This window comes from Phascolarctos cinereus, unplaced genomic scaffold (genome assembly GCF_003287225.1).
Source record: "Phascolarctos cinereus isolate Bilbo 61053 unplaced genomic scaffold, phaCin_HiC Scaffold_726;HRSCAF=1367, whole genome shotgun sequence".
NCBI lineage: Eukaryota > Metazoa > Chordata > Mammalia > Diprotodontia > Phascolarctidae > Phascolarctos > Phascolarctos cinereus.
Genome location: NW_027556098.1, coordinates 334,252,271 through 334,261,508, shown reverse-complemented (window position 1 = coordinate 334,261,508; position 9,238 = coordinate 334,252,271).

Sequence of the window (9,238 nt, the reverse complement as noted above, 5' to 3'; positions counted from 1 at the left end):
AGTGTGGCCCTTTGACTGAATCCAAACTTCACAGAACAGATCCCCTTAATAAAAAGATTTGTTCTATAAAACTTGGACTCAGGCCAAAGGCCATCCAAGGAGCCAGAAGGCCACATGTGGCCTCAAGGCCACAAGTTCCCCACCCCTGGCTTAGTTCCTCCAGGTCTTTTCATCTAAATGGCATGACAGCAAGGTAGGGAAATTATATAAGTATCTCATTTCTAGTTCATTGTGGTCTACAACAAGTCCAATTAATCTTTGAGATTCTCACCCCCAATGATTAAAGAAGGCCCAAGTTAATCAGTGATCAAATTAATTGGAATCTAGGTCTCCTTACAATTTTTTCCTTCAGCAATTCCTCTCATTCTTAAAAAAGTGCTGTTCAGAGGAAAAAAGAAACAAACTTTTAAAATGAAGTCTGTCCCTAAGAAAAAGACAGAGAGAAGATTTAGGTCTAACCCACTTCCTGTCTTGTAAATTGTGTAAGAACAGATACTGTATTTTATTGACACTGTGTCTCCTCCAGTTCCTGGGATAATGTTCTACATCAAGTGTTGCACATTGTTGAAATGATAAAAAAAAAAAGTTACATTTAAGACTGTCTTGGCTTTCAAGTTTCATGTCTGAAAGTTAGGAATTTTGCACTCCAGCAGATGCAGGACTAGGCAACTATTTCACACATTGATGGCTTGTTGTTCAATCGTTTTCAGTCTTATCTGGCTGTCTGTGTCCTCTTTTGCCAGAGATATTGGAGAGGTTTGCTATTTCCTTCTCTTGGCAGGTAAGGTCAAGTAACTTGCCCAGGGTCATATAATTAGTAAGTGTCTCAGGATAGATTTCAACTCAGGAAGAGGAGTCTTCCTGACTTCAGGCACAGTACTCTATCCACTGCACCACCTAGCTGCCCCCTTCATTGGTGACATCTACCCACAAAACTGGGAATACATTAAACTAGAGGCTACCATAGAGCTGAGTCCCCAGACAAGAGGCATTAGGAGACAAAGATGAAGAAAGAGCTATAGCTGAGGGAATGAAGGGAATTTAGGCAAGAGATCTTTTTTTTCCTCTAGAGGCAGCTAAGTGACCTCGTGGTTAGTATGCTAAAACCTAGAATCAGGAAGACCTGAGTTCAAATTGCAACTAAGTTACTGAAGTGTGTGACTTTGGGCAAATTAACCTCTGCAGGTCTCAGTTTCTTCTGTATATCTGTAAAATGGGTATAATAATAACACATACTTCATAGGGTTGTTGTGAGAATCAAATGAGATCTGTAAAGTAAAGTACTTTGCAAACCTTAAAGTGCTATGCAAATAATAGATATTGTTATTCTAACAAAGCTAGTGGCAAGTAACTGTCCACTACTTAAATTTAATCTTTTGTCTAGGCTTCTGTGAGAAGTCTTTATTAGTCCTCTAAATGCTATTTAAAAACAGAAAAAAACAAAAAACAAACCTATAGTTTTGAAGGTTGAATTAAATAGAGGAAGCATCTACATTTTTTTCTTCTCAAACTATACATTATATTTTCTCTTCCATACACACATATAAACTCCCCATATTTTTGCATGCATGCATGTATGTATGCTTGTATGTATATATACATATATGTATGTGTATACATATATGCATATGTATATGTATATATATATATATATATATATATATATATAAAATAAAAATCTTTTGGGCAGGGTAGTTAGTTTTTATAATGCCTTTCATTATTTCATGTGCCTATGCCTTATCTTTTTCAAAGAGACTGTAGGGAACTGAATCTTAAAAGAATGAAAATATTAATAACTGATATTTATATAGTCTTTATAGTTATAAAATTCCTACATTTTCTCACTAGGTCTTCACAAAAGGTAGGTAGTACTATTATTTCCAATTACAGATAAGTTTAATAAGGTACAAATAAATGAAGTGATTTGCCCACAGCCACACAAATATTGCATCACCTACCATGCCTAGAACCATGCTTTCCACAAAGTACAAGTTAGGTAAATATATTTGGTATTGACTTGAATTTAAGAAAACATCTGCTGCAGTGAAGGTTATGGCAAAAAATATGCACATGCAAGGAAGTATTCTTTATAATTAATTTAGTATTCTATCTGTACCCCCTTTTTGCTTATTTTTACAGTATTTATTTTTCTTCCCTCTGTCAAATCCTGAAGCGATTTTCCTACAGGGCTACCTGGGTACTTTGAGGGGCAGGTGCATACAGATTGAATGAAACATAGGAAGACAAAAAAAAAACCCAGTAGAGAATAGAAATGGGTTCTTCAAATGACAGTGAGGGTAAGGAAGGCCACCAATAAGCAAAAAAAAGCCCCAGGTCCTGAGACAGGGCAAAACATGGGATGGTACAGGAGAAAATCAGCTGCTTAAGGAAGAGGGTTCTTACATAACCAATGATGTGACTTCCAAAAACATTCCTCAACCCAGGCCAGGAGCCAGCCACTCCCACAGCGGCAGGCCCATCTGCCATGAATTTTGCTGCTGTGTCAGTGTCCCTCCTAATGACACTGATTTGGAAGCCCCATTTAGGGATAAGTGAGGTCAGGGAACCTGGTGCTGCCAAGATGTTGAGACTATCATCCCTTTGAACCTCTGTTTGGTTCACCACACTGCAGATGAGGGTTGACTCAGCAGTTGAAAACTGAATCTCACCAGGGCAGGGTAGCGATGATTTTGCTCTAGTTGTACACTCTCATGGGGCCATGAGAAGAGTTGACTGTGGAGTAGAGAAGACAAAAGAGCCTGTCTATGTTCTTGTATACCTCTGTCTGTGCTAAAACTTTTCAGATAGAAGTTGGGTGAGGTAATAACCCTGGGATTGTAGACCATGACCATTGTTTATCTAGTGTGCATCATCATCATCATTGCCATTGACTTACATCTTATCTGCTTCATTAATTAAAGAGGAAGCTTTCTTTTGTTAGGGCAGATGTAGCAATCAATTCAATTCAGTAAACATTTATTAGTCACCTTCTATGTGCTAGGCCCTGGGGCTACAAAGACAATAATAAAATAGTCTCTGACTTCCAGGATTTTCACCTTATTTTGGAATCACTGAATATCAGAGCTAGAAGTGACCTTGGAGAACATATAATCCAATTTCATTTTTTTCCCCAAAGATGGAAAGTCAGGCCTAGAGATATGGAGTATCTTGTAAAAGGTCGCACAACGAGTGAATACCAGAACTGTCACTATGGGTTCTTGAAACCTTTCTATTGTGCTATGCCTGTCAAGAAAATGAAGCTTGGTGTTTAAAGAGTCATAGCTTGTTAGATCTGGAGAAGGCTTTGTCAGTGATTTACTGATGAGGAAGCAGGGGCCAGAGAAGTTAAGTAACTGGCACAAGTCATGTGGTTGGGCTGGAACTTGAAGCCAGGTCTTCTAACTCCTATTCCAATGTTCTCTCCATTATACTACACTGCCTTTGATGCACGCTGGTACTGAATGCCATAGAAATCCATTAGTCCAATCCCTTATTTGATGGATGAAGAAACTGACATAGAGAAGGGGGAATGATTTTTCCAAGATCACTTGGTGAGTTAGTGGGAGAGTCAGGACTGACTAGAACCCAGTTATTCTGACTCCAAAGCATTGTACTGTAATATGTAGCAGCCTAGAATATTACCAGCGGGACAATGTGAAAAAGAAAGATTTTCTCATTCTATTTAAGAGATTTTATACTTAAAGAATTAGAAAAAAATATGAATAGTTCATAATACAAATATTATCCTTAGCCAAAGGGCTATTCAAGGACTCTTAACTCAGACAGGTGATGTTTAATCCTGGGGTGCTGACCTCACAGGATTCATTTTTTTTCTTTGGCTCATACTCCCACTCTGGGGAAAAACTTCAGGTAAATCTCTAAAATCATCCTTAGTTATGGCTCACATCTAGGTTCCCCAACTCCCATGCAATGTGAGTATAGCAGATCTGCTCTCTGGCATTACCATTCCCAAACCAGGACGGCTACAGCTCCCCATCAGAATTACAGGAGTAACTTGAGGTGTCTCTTTTCTATTGTCATTAGCTTGAGTCCCCACTGCAGTTGGGTTTCTTGCTGTGTTAGCTACTAGTGAGTGACTAGACTATTACCCCAGTTCCATTTAACCAGTTAAGGTAAATTAGCTTTTACAAAAGAATACTTATGTTGCAAATATAGGAGGAACAAAAGTATAAATTTTTCCCCCAAAGCCTTGGGGAAACTCTTCCCAATATCTTTTGTCTCTGGGAGAGTAGACTCAGACACAGCTAGTGAGTATCATGTATCTGAGGCCAGATTTGAACTCTGGTCCTCCTGACTCCAGGGCCAGTGCTCTATCCACTGTACCACCTAGCTGCCCTCTTAGTATAGTTTTTACAGAGCATTGGTCTCACCTCATTCACATCCAGATTTGGCATAACTGTCGGATGAGTCTTCCTCTCAGTTACTGCTGGGCTGGGTCTTGAAAATAATTTCTAGATCCTTGGAGCATCAATACTGGCTAGCTTCAAAACCCTTCATGGATGTGACTCCTAGACTCCCTGATGCCTAGGAGATTTCTGGAAGCTCACTTTCCTGATATTTTGAAGCTCAAGATGTTGGAGCTTCAGAGAAATCTCCTTTAGCTAAAGCAGAAGAACAATTGGAAAGGCAAATGACTGAGGTCCATTTTCACAAGGCCACATGTTGGCCTCAGTGGGAGAGAGCTAAAGACCTCATCCCTTAGGATATTGTCTCATTGGTGTGAAGTAGTCAAGAAAAGAGATCTACCAAGAGTGAGAGCCAAGAAAATAGCTGAAAATGGCTGGTTACTGCTCCCCAGTTCTAGCTATGCAGTTATGCAGTCAGTCAAGAGAGTGCTGCCATTTACCACAGGGAGAGCATACTGGAACCAGTTCCAGAATACATATGCATTTTCTAAAGTGTCTCTATGGTACTTTGATTGCATGTCATTACATCTCTCCCATAAGAAAGCTTCTGGTATAGGGAGCTGCATCAGATGTGCTCTGCACATGTGCCAGTCCTCCATTATGTGGGTAACAAGTGCCTCCTTCAGCTATGGCGCTCAATGTACAATATGGGTGTTAATGATGGAACAGTTTTTTTGGTATTTTTCTACCAGATAAAATACATAAGATACAAGAGAGTCACCAGAGCCCGTGAATAAATATGGAAAAAAATATTCAAGTGGCACATTAGACTCATTGGCCACCTCCAGAAGGAAATAAAAAGTAAGAAGGGCATACAGGGCAGACTTTATGGCACTACTGATCAAATATTTCCTATTTACTTCAGCAACAGCATGGAAAGGTCACAAGGTTCGGATCCCTTGGACCTTCCTTCATGATATGGCTTTATTTCTTTAGGTACAGGGTAATTCCCTGGTTAAGTATTTTTTTTTAATTTGAGAAGTATGTTAAGAATAGTTTCTTTTCCTAGGAGTATGGTAACTGTCTCTTCAATTTAGGAGTTCTCTACCTGGGGATTTGTTCAGTCATTCAATTGTGTTCAACTCTACATCAGCCCATAAATTTCGTCCAAAGGGTTTTCTTGGCAAAGATATTGGAGTGGTTTATCATTTCTTTCTCCAGTGTGACCCCACTTTATAGATGAGGAACTCAGGCAAATAAGAGTTAAGTAATGTGCAGAAGGTCACAAAGCTAGTAAGCCCCTGAGGCCAGATTTGAACTCAAATCTGGCTCTGGCCTCAGTGCTTTATCCATTACAACACCTAGCTATTCCACTAAGGGTTACATATGATAAACTGGGGATTACCTATCATAAAACTCCAAAAGAGCATAATACTTTCTCAGCACTCTGTTAAATGTGGCTATGAGCTATAAGATCTTGATGATATACAAAACACAAGAATTAATCCTGAGTTTTTAAAAAGCTATTGAAATTAAACATGGGATGCAGACAGCAGAAATGCCTTTGACATCAATTATCATATTTCTTTCTTTCTTTTTTTTTTGGCTTTTAGGCAATTGGGGTTAAGTGACTTTCCCAAGGTCACACAGCTAGTAAGTGTCAAGTGTTGGGTCTGAGGCCAGATTTGAACTCAGGTCCTCCTGACTTCAGGGCAGGTGCTCTATCCACTGCGCCACCTAGCTGCCCCCAATTGTCATATTTCACCCAGAAGCTAAACTACTGTATATTAATTGCTACAACAAGGATATGCACACGCATGCACACACACACACACACACAAACATATCCTTCTTGACCTATTTTTGACACTGTTGAACACCCTGTGCTCCTGGCCATTCTCTTTTCTCATATTTCCTCACATTCTCTTTTGATTCTTCTAACTGCTATTCAGTCATTCAGTCATGTCCAATTCTTCATGACCCCATGGACCACAGCATGCCAGGCCTTCCTATCCTCTACTATCTTTCAACATCTATCTGAGTTCATGTTTATTGTTTCTGTGATGCTATCCATCCATCTCATCTTCTGCTGTCCTCTTTTCCTTTTGCCTTCAATCTTTCCCAACATCACAATCTTTTCCAATGAGTCCCATCTTCTAATTATGTGGTCAAAGCTTCAGCTTCAGTCTTTGACCTTCCAATGAATAGCCTTAATTAATTTCAGTATTGACTAATTTGATCTCCTTGCTGTCCAGGGAGGTTCTCAAAAGTCTTCTCCAGCACCACAATTTGAGAGTTAATTCTGTGGTGCTCAGCTTTCTTTATAGTCCAACTCTTATAGCCATACATTGCAACTGGAAAAACTATAGCTTTGACTATAAGGACCTGTGTTAGGAAGATGATGTCTTTGCATTTTAGTATGCTGTCCAGATTTGCCATACCTTTCCTTCCAAGGAGTAGGCATCTTTTTAATTTCATGCCTGCAGTCTCCATCTGCAGTGATCTCTGATCCCAAGAACATAAAATCTGATACTACTTCCATTTCTTCTCCCTCTATTTGCCAGGAAGTGATGGAACTGGTTGCCAAGATCTTAGGTTTTTTCTTTTTTATGTTGTTTCAAGCCAGCTTTTATACTTTCCTCTTTCACCTTCATCAAGAGGCCCCTTAATTCTTTGTCACTTTCTGCTGTCAGAATGGTATCATCTGCACATCTGAGATTATTGATATTTCTCCTGCCAATCTTAATTCCAGCTTTTGATTCATCCAGCTTGGCATTTTGCATGATATGTATTCTGCATATAAGTTAAATAAATAATGTGACAATATATGGCTTTGTCATTCTGTTCCAGACTTTAACCAATCAGTTGTTCCATGTTCAGTTCTAACTGTTGTTTCTTGACCTGCATGCAGGTTTCTCAGGAGACAAAGTATGATGATCTTGTACTCTTCTATTATCTGTCTAATGGTTCCTCAGTCTCATTGATTGGTTCATTATTCAGATCATGTTGTCTAACTGTGAGTGTTTCTCAAGGCTTTTCCACAGGCCCCTAATCATCTCTCTCTGCATATTCTCCTGGTGATCTCATTAGTTCCCAAGAGTTTAATTACCATATGTATGCCAGTGACTCCCATACTTATATATCTATCCCCCCTCTCCTTCCTTTGCTTCAATCCTGAATCACCAGTTATCTATTGGACATTTCAAATTGAATATATGAGAAATAGCTCAAACTCAGCATGTCTAAAATAGAAATCAATCAATATTTTTCTTCAACCTCCACACACCCCTCTTGCAAATTTCTCTACTTCTACTAAAGGCAACACCATAATCTTGGCATTATCTTTGACTTCTCACTCTATCTCACCACACATATACAATCTGTTGCCAAATCTTGATATTTCTAATTCTATAGCATTTCATGTAGTCTACCCCATCTTTCTACTCATAAAGCTATCACCTCAGTTCTAGCTCTCACCACTTCTTACCTAGATTATTTCAGTGACCTCCAAATATCTCTCCTTGCCTCTAGTCTATCCTTCAAAGTGTTTCCCTAAGTTTAAATCTGTTCACGTCTCCCCCCTACTTAATCAACTCCAGTGTTATTCTATTGCTTCTAGAATCAAATATAAATTCCTCTGTTTAGCTTTTCAAGCTCTTTGTGGGTTTGCCCTAGCTTATTTTTCCAAATTCATTCTAAATGACTATTCCTTTTGCATTCTGCAGCCCAGTCACACTTGCCTCTTCTCTGTTCCTCAAAAACAATGTTCTATCTGTCTTCTCCATGCCTTTGTACCTACTGTTACCATGATTAAGATACGTCCCTTTCTCATCTGTGCCTCTTAGAATCCCTTTCTTCCTTTAAGACACAGCGCAGGTACTATATTCTATATGAAACCTTTCCTGTTGCCTTTACCTCCTAGTGTGTTCTCTTTGACAGTAGCTTGTATTTAACTACTTTTTATCTTGTTTTATTTTTTTAATTAATTTTAAATTTTATTTATTTTCATTCTGTTTATATTTATGTATTTTTTTTCACTCAGAATATACATTCCTTTTGGAATGTTTCATTTATTGTAAATCAATCATCAGTGCCTAGCACAATGCATGACACAAAGTGGCCATTTAATAAATGTTTTTTGATTGATTGATAGTTGAGAGACATTTGACTTTCAAAATGGAGACAGATGTCTGCTAAAGGCAACATCAAATTAGAATATAAAATCATCTATAAAATCCCATGAAGATGTATGATGGAAGAATTGAAGCAGTATTATCTCATGAAGCAGAGAAAACAACAGATAGCAAAAACCAGACTATGGAAAATTTAGCAAGATATCCAACTAAGCAAAGTCATCCCTGTGCATTTCAGGATGAAAACAGAGAGAATACAAAATAAAGAAAAATGGCAAAGATTTTAAAAAATATTTTCAGCAAACTTTTTATTTTATATCAAGAATAATAGAACCAAGTGGCAGCTAGGTGGTGCAGTGGACAGAGCACTGGCATGAGTCAGGAGAACCAGAGTTCAAATCCAGCTTTGGACCAGACACTTGACACTAACTGTATGATGATGAGCAAGTCACTTAACCCCAATTGCCTGGAGGAAGAAGAAGAAGAAGAAGAAGAAGAAGAAGAAGAAGAAGAAGAAGAAGAAGAAGAAGAAGAAGAAGAAGAAGAAGAAGAAGAAGAAGAAGAAGAAGAAGAAGAATAGAACCACCACAATTGTATTCTAGAGGAAATAGAAATGACACTAATGAGAACCGAGACAGGAGAAGCAACCAGATTGGATCAAGTACACACATACACACACACACACACACACACACACACACATTTTGTGTGTGTGTGTGTGTGTGTGTGTGTGTGTGT